The sequence below is a fragment of the Phodopus roborovskii genome, unplaced genomic scaffold (genome assembly GCF_943737965.1).
Source record: "Phodopus roborovskii unplaced genomic scaffold, PHOROB, whole genome shotgun sequence".
Classification (NCBI taxonomy): domain Eukaryota; kingdom Metazoa; phylum Chordata; class Mammalia; order Rodentia; family Cricetidae; genus Phodopus; species Phodopus roborovskii.
The window spans coordinates 33668445-33683689 of record NW_026126540.1 but is presented as its reverse complement, the minus strand read 5'-3'; positions in this window follow the sequence as shown (position 1 = coordinate 33683689).

Genomic DNA, 15245 nt, shown 5'->3' with positions numbered 1-15245 from the left:
AGAAAGAAAGAAAGAAAGAAAGAAAAGAAAGGAAAGAAAGGAAGAAGAATGAAAAAAGAACACCCAGGACTATGTAGAGAGACCCTTTCTAAAATAATAATAATTAAAAATAAAAATGAAAAGTAAGAGACTGAGTTGGTAACTCCTCTCTTTGTTCCATTCAGCATAGCTTTTCTTAATAAACCGACTATGGTTCTCCTATAAAAATAATAAAAACGAGAAGAAAAGAGTTGATGTACTTTGGTGGTCCTAGGTTCACACAGAAAGGAAAAAGAAAAATTGATATGGTCCTGTTCAGCTTACATTCATTAAATAATAACAAAGCAAGTATAAATGTATAAGTGCAATAAAGGAAAGATGCACAGTATTAGAATAGTCAGTCTCCAGTTACGAGCAGTAGTTTTCTATTGGAAAATTTCCTCTCCATCTCTGTTGCTGTTGGTAAAATTCCATCCATTCCACTGTGAGTGCAAGCTACATTTTGAGTTTTAATTTAAATGTCTCTGATCTGCAAACCCCTCACCCAAGGACAGATAGTTCTAGAAATGCTGGCGGCTGTTGTTTATGGGAGATAACAAGCCATGTTTTTCACATTTGTTTGACCCACGAACTGCACTGGATGTGCTTGATCACATATGGGCAAGAAGTTCACATGCAGGAAATATGTCAGAATGTATGCTTGCCCTGAGTGGGCCTGATGGGAAATAATTAAGCCATTGCAAACCGACTGGGGCAATTTCTCTGGGGAACCAGAGTTGGATATGGCCAGAGACCATCTACCTGGCTAATATTTAATTAAAGCTTGCTTCAGATTTGACTTAAATTGTGATAGTGGTCTTATTCTCCATTGGTGGGATTAGCACACCTCAGTGTCCTCTTTGTGGTCTTGCTATACTTTCCTAAGCACCGATACTTAATCTATTATAATTATTAGTTTGAACCAGATAGTGATCGATACTTTGGGACAGGACTGCTGACACTTATTTTGCATCCCTGGTTGATGATGGTGCCAGGCCTAGACAACTTTGAAAGGCTTCAATGAATAGCAGGGAAGGTGTTAGAAATTGGGAGCTGGTGTGGTGGTGCAGGCTTGTAATCCCAGCACTCCAGAGATGGAGGAGAATCAGTGCAAGGCTACATACATTTCAAGCCAGCTTAATGGTATAAGAGACTCTGTCCCTGTCTCTCTCTCTCTCTCTCTCTCTCTCTCACACACACACACACACACACACACACACACACACACTAAAAAAATAAAATCCAGTGCCCTACTAGAGAAGTATAGAATGTAAACATTTCAAAATAGTTGTTTTGTTTTATTTGCCTATTTCTTAAATACAGATATTTTCTCCTTTCCCTGGCTACACATCAAGTATAAGAAATCTCATCTAATGTTACAAAAGAACCAACCTGGGCTCTTATACTAGAAGCAAGGTCATGTGAAACTGACTAAAAGTAGAATTAGGTCTAGAAGCACTCATTCAGAAATATCACAGCAAAGGGAAATGTTAAATATAATAGTGTCACTGTGTTCTATCAGTATAATCATCTGGATAAAAATAAGATAAATATGTTATTTCTAAAGTTACAGACTTTAACCCTTAAATGGTCATTTAACCTTGTTCTGGGCATGCCCCAATTCCTTTATCAATTTGTATTTAACACAAAGTGTAAGTAAATCTAAACCCAGAGGTGTAAGTTTTTGTTTCTGAGACAAGAGGGTTTTGAGTTCCAGAACAATACCTTATCTCAGAGGATGGGGGTGGGTATCTTTGCCACAGTATATGGTACTACTCTTCTAGAGGGTCTCAGGCAGGCTGGTTACCTATTTCTGCCTCTTGGTGCAGTAATTAAAGGTTTATGCCATCACACCTGGCTTATAAAAGGATTTCTTGAGTAATGGTATACCAGGTGTTTTGTTTTTTGGTCAGTTTTCCATCAAATGAGGAAAATTAACTCTGTGGGGAGCCCTTTTATTTTTTTTTTTTATTTTTTTTAGATAGTTTAATTTTACTCAACATTTTAAGCACTGTTTTATTCTGACATTATGCCATTCTTATGTGGGAAAGTTAAAAAGTGAAGTTCTTTTGGGAAACTATGGTGATAGAGGATGGGAAAGAGGTCCACATTCACGGTTTCAGAGCAGGAACATATACTAGAGCAAAATCTCCCCTAAACCCATGGAGACTAAGGGTTGGGGTACACATCCTACCACTGGGGAGGTTGAAGCTGGAAGACCAGGACTTCAAGAACATCCTCAGCTTCACAAAACTGGGTTTGAAACTCAGGCTGAGGCACAAAGACTCTATTTCAAACAAAAACAAAACAAACTGGATGTGGTCATGTATGCTGTTAATCCCAGCTTTTAGGAGGCAGAGGCATGTAGATCTGTCTGTGAGTTCAAAGTCAGCCTGGTTTACAAGCCAGCCCCCAGGGCTACATTGTGAGACAAAACAAAACAACAAAATTGATGTAAATAATTATTTTCTTCTAGAACACTACCATCCAAATGTTTTCATTCCTTAACCAACAAATTATGTCATATTGATAATAACATAGTAAGAATGACACTAGCCGGGCAGTGGTGGCCCATGACTTTAATTCCAGCTCTTAGGAGTCAGAGGCAGGCAAATCTCTGAGTTTGAGGCCATCCTGTTCTACATAGCGAGTTCAAGGACAGCCAGAGCTACACAGAGAAACTCTATTTGGAAAAACAAAAACAACAAAGAATGACATTAATATGAAAATATTAGCCAAGTGTGGTATAGCATACCTGTAATGCTAACACTTGGGGAGCTACAGCAGGGAGATCTGGCATTCAAGGCCAGCCTAAGCTGTAGAGCTACCCAGGACCACAAAGCAAGAGTCTGTCTCAAAGAAAAAAACTAATAATGCAAGTAACAGTGTGGGAGGAAGGACACAAAACCTCAGCATTGTACTTAAAGAAAGTGTTAACACCTTGAAGTAGTCACTGTGAGATTATAGCTCAGAGAGCCAGTTAACCTGATAGGAGGGTGGGACAAACACGTGTGTTTACATTTATCTGTCTGTTCGTCTCCTCTGTGTGTGTGTACCTGAGCTCCTGCTGTGGGCCTTCAAGTGTTGAATCCCCTGGAACTACAGTTACAAGCAAGTGTGAGTCAACCAAAGCAGGCACAGGTACAGAAGGTGCAGAATTTGGGTCCTCTAGAAGAACAGGGAGTGCTCTTAACTGTGAAGACAGTTTTCTGGGCCCAATATATATATATATATATTACATATTATATAATATATAATAACATTACATATTAGCATATACTGTAATATAATAATATAATGTATCAGACACTTATATTTATAATATAACACAATATAGCATTTATTCTATATACTGTATGTAGTGAGAAATCCATGTGCATCTGTTTCAGGGTTAACAAGAATTTATTAAGATATGAAAAGGAAAGAATACACTCACAAATACAGGATATGGTAAATCCAATTACAGAGTCCTTGGAAAGCTGGGGAGTGATCACACCTGCTTTATGCCATCTGACTGGGTCTTCACCACCCAAGAGAGCTCAAGCCCCTCTCCTTTTCCTTCTAAGAGGTCACATGGGCAGGCAAGAGGCACTGTCTCTATCGAGCCAGATACCTAAGGTCATGGGTGGAGCAAATACCCACTATACTATACTATACTATACTATATATTTTACTTACTACATATTATTTTATCATATATTTTTATTAATATAAATGCATTGTAAATTTATATTATAAATATAGTATGCTATATATTTAATAAATATTAAATATATTTATTTATGTTGTATATTAATATTATGTTGTGTATTAGTATGGTTATATACACACACACACACACTCACACACACACACACACACACACACACACATACACTCACACACACTTGCTTTTCTTTTAAGACAGGCTCTCTTTGAATAGTCCTGGATGTCTGGAATTTACTATATAGTCCAGGCTGTCCTCAAATACAGAGATCCTGCCTCTGCCTCCAGAGTGCTGGGATTAAAGGAGTGTACCCTCACAGCCAGCTCTAATATATTTTTACTTGACCTCGTAGTTACAAGTAGTTTTCCCTGCTGGTTGGTCTGGTCCCACCGCCACGTCAGCCCCAAATAACACACTGAGACTCTGTATTAGATATAACGCTGTTGGCCAGGTACTAGTTTCTTATCAGCTAGCTCTGTCTTAATTATTAACCCATTTCTATTAATCTAAGTATTTCCACGTGGTCTCATCTTACCAGAGAGAGGGCCCAGACTTCTGTTCTCTCCAGTCTCTACATGCTGACTCCTCCTTACTACTTCCTCGAATCCTCCTTGTCTCCTAGTCCTGCCTATCTTGCTTTCCTATTGGCCAACAGTGCTTTATTCATTAACCAGCATGAGAAACATATTTACAGAATGACATCTCCCATCAGCTCGTCTTAGATTCTGACAAAAATCAGCTGTATTTATAATAAAGTGCAAACTTTTGCAATGGTCTACAGGCTCTACATGATCTATAATTCATCCAATTCTCTAGACCCCTTGTTCACTGTGATTTTTTTTCTACTACCATTTTGGCCCTTCCAACACTGCAAGTATATTCCTGCTTCAAAAACCATGAATTTGCTGTTGCCTGGCCTGGGACTCTTTCCTATATCATCACTTACCTGGCTTGTTCTCACTATTCAGGATTTGGCTCAGTTGCCACTGGCTCACCATTTACAACAACCATTCTCTACAACATTATTTACTTATTGTCCTCAGTGAATGTATTGCTATCCAAAACTAATGTACTTATGAATTTGTTTATTGCCCATCTTCATGATATAGCACAAAACTCAGCTTTCTGTGTGGTTCTTCCCTATAGCATTAAAGATCATTAACTTTCTTTTTTATTTATTTTTTTTATTTAATTTTATATAACAAAGTCCAATTAAATGAAAACAAACATTTATACACAATATTTGGGAATTTGGGCGTCGTTCTTTCCAAACTACTTCCTGCTGGTAAGGGGCGCTGTCTTGGGGGATTCGAAGAAGATTCAGATATCCTAGCTGTAGTCTGTAGCATTAACTTTCATATATAATAAATAATAAATATTAGCAGGGTGAATGAATTAACATGCTTTACTGAATTTAAGGCTGTATTGATTGTGTGGCATTATTTATGGATGATCAATAAGTATGTTGCCAGTTTTTACTTTGTGGTGGTGGCAGTGGCAGCACATGCCTTTAGTCCCAGCACTCAGGAGGCAGAGGTAAGCATATCTTTGTTAGAGGCCAGCCTGGTCTACAGAGTGAGCCAACAGTCAGGACTATGCAGAGAAGCCCTGTCTCAAAACATTTTCATTATGACTGAATAGTTTATTTGGATTATTTTGTTTTTATTTTGCTATGTAGCTTAGCTTGGCCTCCAGCTCCCAGTCTTCTTTCATCACCTCCTGAGTGCTGGGCTACAGTTATGTGCTCCCTCACCAGGCTGGATTTTATATTATTTGTATGAGTGTTTCGCTTGCCTATGTATATGTGAACCACTGTGTATGTGTGCCTGATGCCTGTAGGAATCAGAAAAAGGCATCAGATCTTTCTGTTTATCTGTTTGTTTGTTTTTGGGGGGACTTCTGAGGACAGGCTTTGTTGTGTAGCCTATGGCTGTCCTAGAACTAGCTCTGTAGACCAGTATGGCCTTGAACTCCTTCTTGCCCAGACCCACCTGCGTCTGCCTTCTGAATGTTGGGATTAAAGGCATGTGCCCAACCAGCATCAGGTTTTCTGGAACTGGAGTTATAGAGAGTTGGGAGACACCATGTGGGTGCTGGGAACTGGACCTGGGTTGTCTGGAAGAACTGTAAATGCTCTTAACCATTGAACCATCTCTCCAGCCCTTTCTTTCTTACTTTTGTTTGTTTGTTTGCTTTTGAGACAGTGTTTCTCTGTGTAGCCTTATAGACCAGACTGGCCTTGAACTCACAGAAATCTGCCTGCCTTGGCCACCCGAGTGCCAGGATTAAAGGCATGTGCCACCACTGCCCAGCTCCTTTCTTACTTTTTTTAAAGGATGTATTTGTCACAGCTGGACAAAGCAGCCTGACAGGCTACAGCCAGGATTTCTGAATCTTCTTCGAATCCCCCATGACAGCACCCCTTACCAGCAGGAAGTAGTTTGGAAAGAACAATGTCCAAATTCCCAAATATTGTCTATAAATGTTTGTTTTCATTTAAATGGACTTGGGTATATAAAATAAAAAAAAATCTTAAAAAAGGATGTATTTGTCTACTTTTATGTGTATGTGCCCATATGAATTTATGTAAACCACGTGTTTTCAGGTGCACACTGGGTCCACAGGAAATGGAGTTACATGCAGTTTTAAGCCACCACTCTGTGTGTTCATGCTAACATATTTGTACTCTGTGAAAATGCATTGCTGTGATTGGTATAATAAAAGCTGAAAATAGGTAGGACTGAGAGAGAGAGAGAGAGAGAACTCTGGGAAGAAGAAAGGTGGAGTTACCAGCCAGACTGGAAGGAAGCAGCATGAGCCATGTAGCAGAATGTAGATTAAAATAAATGGGTTAATTTAAGTTGTAAGAGCTGGTAGAGACAAGCCTCTGCTAAAGGCTGAGAGCCTTCATAACTAATAAAAAGTTTCTGTGTTTTTATTTGGGAGCTGGCAATACAGAGAGAACGACTTATTGTGTGTGTGTGTGTGTGTGTGTGTGTGTGTGTGTGTGACACCAGAAATAACCTACATAGACACCCCTGCCAGGGTTTTGCACCTCTGTTGTGATTATTCCACAGGTCTATTTATATGAGGAGGAAGAATTGACACTGCTATTAACCAAAAACAAGAGCTACTCCTCTTTTACTGATAGGAATGAAACTTGTTATCTCCCTTGTGCTATAGAACTCTATGATAGAAGCATGCCACTTAATGCAAGTTAGGGTTTGTTCCCAGGCTCCCCAATCTATATATTCCTTATACTCTGAAATAAAATTGAACTGATCCACCAAAATTCATCTCCTAGAGGGCTGTTTCCATTCATGCTGATGAGTTGCTAAAGCTGTAACCCCATCTGCTTCTTTCCTGTCTTGGCCTTGTGACCAATGGAGACTCATTACTGTCTGTAACTCCAGTCTCAAAGGATCTGGGTACTGGTCACCTGTGTAACATATATTAACGCGGTTAAACAAGGATCAGGATAAACAAATAGGCCGAATAGATGTGTATTCAGGGAGAAATAACTTACAACCTAGACAGATGAACACCAGGAAATTCAACCCGATCCTCTCCTGTCCGAGTCAGGCCAGAAAAGAGAGAGCCTTTCCTGGTTCCCCTCCGACCTCCTTCCACAGGTCACTCCGCCCATGGCTCCACCCCCCAATGGGCGTGGTCAGTGCCACAGAACTATCTCACTACAATATATTATGTAGGTACATACCTACACACATAAAGTGAAATGACAAAAAAAATTTAAGCCAAAAAAAAAAAAACTCTATTTTTTTCAAGACTAACATATTAGGAGAGTAGCTACAATGTGTTATCATGAATATATAATCAATTAATATGCACTAATAAGAAAAAGCCAAACAAAGGAAAAATGGAGGAAATACTTGAATTTCTGTTTTAAAAACCAAACAATAGTGAGTTTGAGGGCAGCCTAGTCTATAGAGCTAGTTCTAGGACAGCCAGAGCTGTCACACAGAGAAACCCTGTCTCAAAAAACCAATCAACCAACCAACCAACCAACCAAACAAACAAACAAGAAAGAAAGAAAGCCAAACAATATAGGAGGCAAGAAAACACTGGAAACTATGCAAAGCCTTGTCAGAAATCAAGAATGTATTTGTTTTGAGGTAATTTTAGACTTCCAGAAGATTCAGTTATGGGACCAGGAAACTCCCAGGAACACTTCAACCAGCTTTTCTTATGTACCTTCACAAAACAAAGGAATGTTTTTTTCAGAGTTGGGTAATTAACCTTGACATAACAATATAGATCACACCAGTCTGGGTTTCACCAGGGTTTTCTTTAATGCTCGTTTTTTTCCCTCAGGATAAAATTTAGGACTATACATTGCCTTATCCACAGCTCTCAATCTAGAGTAGTTCTTCAGGCTCTTCCATTTTTATCTTTACTTTTTGCATGTATTTTATTTCTAGGTATGTGTGTGTATGAATGTCTTCACAGGTACACTGCACATGTGTGTGGGTGCTCATGGAGGCCAGAGGTCTCATACTCCTTGGAACTGGAATTACAATTAATTGTGAGCTGCCTGACCGAATCAAACTTGATTCCACTGCAAAGGCGTATTTGCTCTTAACAGAGAGTGATCTCTCTGGGCCTCTGTCTCTAGTTCTGTGGAAGAATATCAGTCAACATTCCCCAATTTTGGTTTGTCTGATATTTTGTCCTGATGAGATAGAGATTATATATAGTAATTCTATACCACATAATGACCTTTGATCTGTGTTAGACCACACATAGGAAGGTGGTTGTGTTATAAAAGAGTTGAACAAGTCCCATTGCCCAGTGATGTCACAGGGTAGTGAAGTGGTAGGGAGGTTCATTAGTCATGTCTTTATGGTGATGCTGGCATAGACAAACCTGCAGTGCTGGTCCTGGAAGAGCATGGCAACACAATTATGTAAAGTACATAACTGATCATGAAATTAAATGATTGTTACCAGCTCATGTAGTAATCTATGCTTTTGAAAATTAGCATACTCCTATTTACACAAAGCTTACTGTAAACTAGTATTCCGTTACATGGACAGCAGCTTCATATTTGTTTTTCTCATCTCTCAACTGTATTGAGACGCTACAAGGAGTGGTTACCACAGTTAGGGCAAAAGCCCCAGCTCCTAGGAGTTCCTCTAACTGGTCTCTCACACCAGTCCCCGAAAGTCACTTCGCGAGGAGCAGGCAGTGAGTAAAGTGGGAAAAATAAGGATCGGGAAAAACATAGGCGGAACAGATGTTTATTCAGGGAGAAATCACAACAGAGACAGATGAACGCCAGCAGGTTCCAGTCCCAAGGACGCCTCCGGATGCACTCTGTCTCTGTCCAGCAAGCAAGAGACAGCTCTGCAGTCCCCTACCCCACCTAGTTCCTGCAGGTCACATCCACACCTGTCCCCACCCCCAATGGGCATGGTCAGTGCAACAGGTGCAGACAGAGTGAATATCTCACTACATGCCACACAAGTTCGAGGGACCTAATTTTGAATTCCCAGAACCCACATAAAAAAGACAGATGAGGTATCAACACAACTTTAATCCCAGCTCTTCTGTGGTGAGATGGGAGGTGGAGAGAGGAGATACCTTGGAAGCTCAGGAGCCAGCTAGCCTTGTATATACAGGTTGAAACAGGAAACCCTGCTGCTAATAAGGTGGAAGGCGAGCGCTAACACCTGAGGCTGCCCTCTGACCTCCACATGAGCACCACAGCACAGTGCCTGCTGCCCTCCCATACATGTACACATACACTCAAAAATAATTGTTTTTTTGAGACACGGTCTCACCATGCAGCCACCATGCCCTGTAGTTGGAGTTTTCTGTCCCACCAGCCAGCTCTCAAATAACTGCACGGAGACTTATTAATAAGGGGAGTGAGGGGGAAGGGAGGAAAGGGAGGAGAAAAGAGGTAAAGAGACACGGAGACACCGGGAGCGGAAGAGGAGAGAGACCCACTAGCTCTTACAACTTAAATTAAACCATTTCTATTCATCTATGTATTGCCATGTGACTCCTGACATCTACCTGTCCTCCTGCATGTCTTGCTCCTTCTCTGTGTGGCTGGTGACTCTGCCTTCTTCCCAGTGTTCTCTCATGCCCTGAAAAATTCTGCCTAGCTATTGGTTGTCCAGTTTTTTACTAAACCCATATGAGTAACACATCTTCACAGTGTACAAAAAGATTATTCCACATTGCCTCCCTTTTGTCTAAAGAAAAAGGAAAAGGTTTTTAGCTCTAATATAATAAAACTATAAACAATTAAAAAAACCCCATCAGGCAAGAATTACATTTACAATTACAGTGTTCAGTTCATTTGTATTTGGCATATTTGGAGAAAATACTCCATTATTACTTCTATCTTGATGAGTCCAAAGTTCTGCTTGATCAGAGAGGCTGTGGAGAAGTGACCAATGACCTCCTCCCTCTCTCCTTCCTCCATTCAAAAGGGCCTGTGAGTCTTTCTAAGCCCCTCCTTACTACTTCCTGTGTTTCTCTAGATGTATTATGGGTCCTCCAAAACTTCTATGACTAATTCTGGTCAGCCAGTTGCTAACTGTGCTCCTCGATTCAAGGTTAAACTTTATTGTTAGTTTCAGAAAGTGTCAAAGTACAATCAAAATATCCCACACAGTGCCGAAACAAACTTTTTTTTTTTTTTTTTTTTTTTTAAAGAGAGAAGACATTGGTAAAGGCTGGAAAGAAGGTTTATTCACAGCATACTCAAATAATGGCTACTTGGAAAGTGCTTTTGTTGATTTTTTTCAGTTGGGTAAATAGAAGCAAGATAAAAACTGGGCACTACTGCCTTAGTTTTATTTTTTTAATGATTTTTATATCTTTGCCTTCATGTATGTTGTACAACACGTGTGTGCATGATGTGTTAGGAGACAATAATAAGATATTGGATCCTTTGTAACTGGAGTTACAAACAGTTGTTAGCCACTGGATGGTACTGGGAACTTAACTTGAGTCCTCTGCGACAGCGGCAGGTGTCTGAACCACTGAGCCATCTCTCCAGCTCAACTTCGTGGGTTTTTTTTTTTTTTTTTTTTGTTTTGTTTTGTTTTTTAAAAAATACTTAAGGTTTAAAAAAAGGTATTTCATTTTTAAGCTGGTCAAGCAAAGAGACAACAATAGAGTCTCTTTTTAAAATTAATTTTTATTTAAATTAAAAACAATCTTATTTTACATACCAGTCCCAGTTCTGTCTCCCTGCTGTCCTACCATTTCCCCCATCTACCCCCAGCAGAGTCTCTTTTAAAAGGGGTGTGTTCATAATTTACAATCAAGTGAGGTTCCAGACTACTAAACTGTCCTCTGTGCTTGCCTGACTCAGCTCTATCTTCAAAGCTCTTGCAATCATTTCAGAGTTCTATACAAAAGAGAAACAAAAGCAAGGATTGGGGTTTTCATGGTAGTGTAGACCAACTGGCTTTGGTCTAGTTCACAATTGCAGAACTATGTTGGCCTTGGGATCAGGGATGCAGAACTATGTTGGCATCAAGAAAGTCTCTATTGTTTAGAAGTAGTTTCAGTCCTTTGTTTTAAGGGTTTGCTAATCAAGCCTAGAGTTTCTGGGACCCACAGTAACTGTCAAAGAGGAAGAATCATGAGGGCTCAGAAACAACATAGTTTCAGAAATAAAATGCAGTTAATAGTATCATAAAATGGAATTAATCTAGGTTAGTGACTGGGGCCTCCTTCTAGTTTCCATTGTTACTGGGAGTGCATACCTATAACCCAGTCATTATAGGCCGAGGCAGGAAAAGCATGAATTGCATGAATTCAAAGTCAGCCAGGATAGATAGTAAGATATTGTCTCAAAAAGCAAAATAGTCGCATGGTGGCACCTGCCTTTAATTCCAACACCTTGGAGGCAGAGGTGGCTGAGGATAGCTGGTCCACATAGAGTTTCAGGCCAGCCAGGGCTACATGGTAAATCTCTGTTCAAAAAGAAAAAAATAGTAAAGTCAAGCAGAAATTGCCACTGCTAAGGTATGATTTCATTTCTGTGGGGTGAGAGTAGGGTCAAAGATAAGTTCTGTTACTAACTATTGACCTATACCACCTAGGTTTGTGTAAATACACTTTATGGTGTTTGTACAATAACTAAGACACTAAGCTGTTCCCTAAGATCATCTTCCCCTCATTAAATAGTTTATGGTGACATCTGGAGAAATATTACAGAAGAGATGTCCTCATTACACCATACCTGGTGTACAAGGTATTTAACTGTATTTCCTTAAAATTTGCCTAAATCTTTTGGGATCTGTTGGAATTTTCTGTCATAAAATTACTATTCTTACCTTGGTAACTAAAGAGTGATGGTAATACCATACTATCCTCCATTCCAACCCCTGTGTTAAATCAAAACCCATCCAGAACCTTAGACTGTAACCTTATTTGTGTCTTTGTATACGTAAAAAAGCTAGATTCATACTGGATTAGGGTGAACCTAAATCCAATACTATTGACCTTAGGGAAGTGAATTTCATTTTTTTTAAAAATAATATTTGAAATTATTTGACAATTTCATACCTGTGTATATGTCTTAATCATATCCACAGCCAACTCCTCCCTCTTACTTCCCTGAAATCCCACCTCCCTGCCCAATGGCCTCCTGTTTTCATGCCTTTTTTTTTTTAATAACCTGCTAAGCCTAATTCATGCTGTCTATGTGGGTATGGGTGTGGGTCATTCACAGGAAAATGGATAACCTGAAAACCCATGAAAAAATAACATCACCTCCCTTCACAGCCATCAACTTGTTTTAGCTCTTCAACTAGGGGATCTCGTCAAAAAACCCTCTGTCATCCATGCTGAAATGTTAGCTGGTTTGACTCCAGGCAGGTCTTGTGTAGGTAATCTAAGCTGTGAGTTCAGTCATATCATTTCTGGAAGACACTGGTTCACAGCACCCCTCCCCATCTTTGTCACTTACATCCTTCCCTCCCACTCTCCTGAACCTTGGAGGAGGTGGGATAGATGTCACATTTGGGCTGAGCACTTCACAGTCACTTATTCTTATCACTCCAATCAGTTATGAGTCTCTGCATTAAATGATTCCCACTGCAAGAATAGCTTGTTTCTATTGCTGTGATAAAACACCGTGACCAAAAGCAACTTGGGCGATCTATCATGAGGGGAGTCATGGCATGAATTCAATGAGACCAGAGGAATATGATTTATCGACTTGTTCCCCAAGCTCACATTCAGTCATGTCCCCTCATACCCCACCCCCCAGGCAGAGTTTGTATGTGTAACAGCTCTGGTTGTCCTGGTCTTTGTAGACCAGGCCAGCCTTGAACTCACAGAGATCCATCTGCCACTGCCTCCTGAGTGCTGGGATTAAAGGTGTGCTTCAGTTTCTTTCCTTCTTTCCTTCCTTCCCTCTTTCTTTCTCCTTTCATTCTTTAAGTAAAAGCAGTAAAGTTTAATTAGTTAAAACCAAGTTTGGGGTGGGGTTAGGGTCAGCATCACTTCTAAAAGCCATGTACTGAACGTGTGGGAGAAGTGGCCAGATGTTCCTCGTACACATCCCATTGTGCCCTCAAGACACTGAGCACAAAGTCCTCTGCCAGCCCCAGGTCAACTTCTAGCCAGCACTGGTAGCTCAGGGCATGGAGTCCCCATCCATACCTGCTCCACAGGCAGCTCCAGACCAGAGTCACCTGAGAAGCATCCTGCACTGGGAGCCCGGGAGAGGAGTTCAAAGAGACGAGGGGTCTCTAGAAGAACCATCTGTGAGGTCAACATCAGAAGTACAAAGGGGGCGAGGAAGCCACAGCTCTACCCAGTAAGGGAGAAGGCTCAGGACACATACAGGCCAGGCTCACAGACGCAGATTATCTGAAGTTCAAGGCTGAGCTGAGCAGGAGGGACTGCTAGACTGGAGACCAATGCAGACCGCCATGTTTAGGGCCAGTTGCTCTATGTCACCAATCCTGATGAGTGTTATGGTGGGGAGTAAATTCCTGGCTTGCAACCATCCATAGTCTCTGGTTCTCATCATGGTAGTAACCAGGACTTACACAGGTCAGACTGAGTAGGTGAAGATCCATTGGAAGAGCAGCCATAGTGAGCAGCTTCCTTTTTTATACCTCCCAGGGATGGCATTACATACACAATGGCTGGGCTCTCCCTTCAATCTTAATCTAGAAAGCACCACACATGCTTGCCCACAAGCTAGTTGAATTAAGAGGTGTTTTCTCAATTGATGTTCTTCCTGGAGAAATCAGCTTGTGTCAAGTTGACCAAAAAAACAAAACAAAACAACAACAACAACAACAACAAAAAAAAAAAACCTAATCAAAACAAAGTTTTGCTGCTGGAGACTGAGAGCAGTACTAATCTATGCATATAAACATCATTACTCAGAAGGCAGTTAAACAAGCTGCCCATGTAGCAAGAGAACTTTTTCTAAGACAGTGATTTCAGATTCACAACTGGTCAAATTGCTGAGAATATGGTCTGTGGCTGCGACACAATGGCCTCATGCTCAGAAAATAACCATAATCTATACCAATGGAAAGAATGGAGGAGCTAGAGGAAAGAGGTGAAGTATTGAAGAATCTTGTCCTCTAGGCATGCAAGGGTGACAGCTAGCACCACTCAGAAGGCTTCTCCTCTCCCTGAGGACACACAAGCAGTTAACAGCTGCCTGGGCCAGGGTGAGAGGTCTTCCTTGGTGCAGTTGGCAGTAAGTTACTAAGTTGCCCATGCTCTGTATCTACACAAAGCTTATTGGTTCATTAGTTAGCCTTGAGCAGAATTACATCTGTCTGTCTGTCTGCCTTTTTCTTTCTCCCCTTCCTTTCTTTCTTTTTCTCCCTCCCTCTCTCTTTCTTTTTGGTGTTTTTCTTTTTTTGGTTTTTGAGCAGGGCTTCTCTGTGTGGCTTTGGAATCTGTCCTGGAACTCAAGACAAAGCTGGCCTTGAACACACAGAGATCCCCCTGCCTCTGCTTGGATTAAAGGCGTGCACCACACCTGCCCAGTTAAGCATAATCATTTCTTTGGAGTAGACTTTCCAAGAAAGTTGAACAACAAAAGCTAGAAGAAATGCTGGGCATGGCTGGGTTAGCTAAACTCTCAAGACTCTTGTCTCCTTTTCAACGTGCTTGGAGTGACAAAAGTGAAAACACTGGCCTGCTTGTCACTGAGTTGATGACTAATACTCCTTAATTCACCCTGAAAGCCCATTACGAGGCATCCTAGTAAATAACAGTGGACAGGAAATAATAAATGTGGTTAATATGAGGTAGATGAGGAATTAAGAAGACAACAGTAGATAACTTACAAAAATGTACTTCATTTATTTATTTATTTTTGGTTTTTCAAAACAGGGCTTCACTATGTAACAGTCCTGGTTGTTCTGGAACTCACTCTGTGGATCAGGCTGGCCTTGAACTCACAGAGATTTGCCTGCCTCTGTCTCCCAAATTCTGGGATTAAAGCATACACCAATATCATCTAGCCAAAAAAAAAAAAAAAAAAAAAAAAAATGTA